Source organism: Protopterus annectens, chromosome 6.part0 (assembly GCF_019279795.1).
Source record: "Protopterus annectens isolate FY-2018-M chromosome 6.part0, PAN1.0, whole genome shotgun sequence".
NCBI classification, from domain to species: Eukaryota; Metazoa; Chordata; order Ceratodontiformes; family Protopteridae; genus Protopterus; species Protopterus annectens.
Genome location: NC_056737.1, coordinates 648,546,919 through 648,549,595, shown reverse-complemented (window position 1 = coordinate 648,549,595; position 2,677 = coordinate 648,546,919).

Genomic DNA, 2,677 nt, shown 5'->3' with positions numbered 1-2,677 from the left:
GATGAGGTCTGTGACAAAGTGGCCTCTCAGCTGGCCACTACTGATTTGATTTCAAACTCCTCCATGCACTTGGTGTCCCATGCATCAGAAGGACTGGCTAGAGCAGCGAGTTCAGGCATTGTTTTGAGACGACATGCCTGGATGCGCTTGTGTAATTTCACAGAACCCTTCATGACTTCCTTTCTCAATGCTCCCATTGAGTCCTCCTCCTTGTTTGGACCCAAAGTCAAAACTACATTGGCCAGGTGTGAACAGGATGGTAAGACCCTGTCTGCCGTAGGTGTCCATTATTCTTCCCCCCAACATGCTTTCTCCAGAAACTAAAAAGAGCAGGAAGATGTGGTACAGAAAATCTCAGGGTCCTTTCCGTGACACACAGGCTGATTTTTCCCCTAGGGGCAGAGAGGGAAACTCACAAGGAAGACACCCCTTTCGGGGCAGAGGGTGTCTGCATAATCAGGGTTCCAGAGATTCCTTCTCTGGGCAATCCTACCAGTGCTCCTGAAGAGTGGCCCAACCCCTTCCCTCTGGAAGTGGTTGGGGGACATTTCTCTTTGTACCCTTCTGCCTGGCTAACCATTACCAATGATTCTTGGGTACAAAGGATAATAACCAGAGGTTACAAGATCCCCTTCAAACTTTGTCCTGTCCCTCCATCAAGATTTCCCGATGTTCCACCCAGTCAAAGGGAAGAAGCAGCTCTAGAGATTACAATGCTGCTAAATAAAAGAGTCATCCAAGTAGTCCCAACAGACCAGATAGGATCCGCATTCTACTCGAGACTATTTTTGGTGCCAAAGAAAACCTGGAACTGGAGACCAATTTTGGATCTCAGTGTGCTAAACAAATTTGTGAGTGTGCAAAAATTTCAGATGGTCACTATACAGTCTATCATTCCTCTCTTGGAAAAAGACGATTGGATGTGCTCGATAGATCTTCAGGATGTGTACTACCACATAAAGGTGGACAGACCATCAAGAATATTCCTGCGTGTCTGTGCGGGAGCCAGTCATTACCAGCTCAGAGTACTGCCCTTTGGACTCTCTACAGCCCCCAGAGTGTTTACAAAGTGCATGGCAGTTGTCACAGCTCACCGGCGACTTCAAGGTTTTCAGGTTTTTCCATATCTAGATGACTGGCTCCTCTCCGCCCCCACCAGACACCTATTGGAGGAAGCCCTGGCATACTCTCTCAATACTATCAAAAAGTTGGGCATAACAATAAACTGGCAGAAATCCAATCTCAGCCCTTCTCAGTCCACAGAATTCATAGGGGTCATTTTGGACTCAAAAACTTGCAGAGCGTCCATACCGGAACACAGAATATCAAGAATCAGACAGCAACTGTTACCAGTTCTCTCAATGGAAAAGTCCACAGCTCACTCGATCCTGCAGCTGTTGGTCTCCATGGCAGCTTGCATCACCATTGTCCCCTTAGCCAGGTTTCACATGAGGCTTCTACAATGGCTATTGCTCACCCAATGGTATCCTTTCCAGCTTCCCCTTTCAGCCAATATTCGCATAACTCAGAGATGCAAACAAGATCTAAAGTAGTGGTTGAACCACAACCCATCACAATGGTCTCACCCCTACTCCCCTCAGCAGCCCAAGGCTACACTGACCACGGACGCCTCCCTGATGCGGTGGGGAGGGGCTATGTCAGGGTCAGACAGTCCAAGACACTTGGTCCGAAGTGGAGGCCCATCTGCATATAAATGTTTTAGAGCTGAGAGCGGTGCTTCTGGTGTTGCAGGCATTCCATCCCTTGCTGCCATCAGGGACAATTGCGATACAATCAGACAACATGACAGTAGTCTTACATCAACAAACAGGGTGGAACCAAATCCTACCCCCTCTGTCGAGAGGCCATGAGAATATGGCAATGGGCGATGGCTACCAACCGCTTTCTTCTAGCAACGCACATTCCTGGGAGTTCCAAAGTGATAGCAGACAGACTCAGCAGGTGTATTCTTCAACCTCATGAGTGGTCCCTGAATCCTCTCATAGCGGCAGAGATCTTCCACCATTGGGGCCATCTGTGCTGCGACCTCTTTGCATCCCCGACCAACTTCAAATGCAGCAACTACTTTGCCCTGATTCCCCCTCCGGGACAGTCACCCAGGGATGCTCTAGTTCACGATTGGCCCTCAGGTCTTTTTTATACCTTCCCACCCACTCCCCTCATTCCCCAGTTTCTAAAGAAAGCCCGTCGATTGAAGAGCAAAGTGATCCTTATTGCTCCATATTGGCCTCATCAGATTTGGTTCCCCTTGCTGTGGCCTCACCTGCTAGATCAACCATGGATTCTTCGTCCAACCTCGGAGTTGATCTCCCATCTGCAGAATCTGATTCACTCCAACTTGCACAGTCTGAAGCTCACAGCTTGACTCCTCCAATTCCCTTGATTGCCAGGCAAAATGATCTTCCCTCACAAGTACGGGACATTCTTATTGCATCTCATAAGCCCTCCACTAGAATGACTTATCTAGGCAAATGGAAAAGATTTACCTGTTGGCTGAAAGATAAGGAAATTGATCCCTTTTCAGCACCGGCGTCGATGGTACTCGAATATCTAACCGCCCTATTTCAATCGGGGCTGTCAGCATCTACCATTAGAGTACATTTGGCTGCGATCTCTAATTTCCACTAGAATGTCCAAGACCCCTCCCTCATGTCTC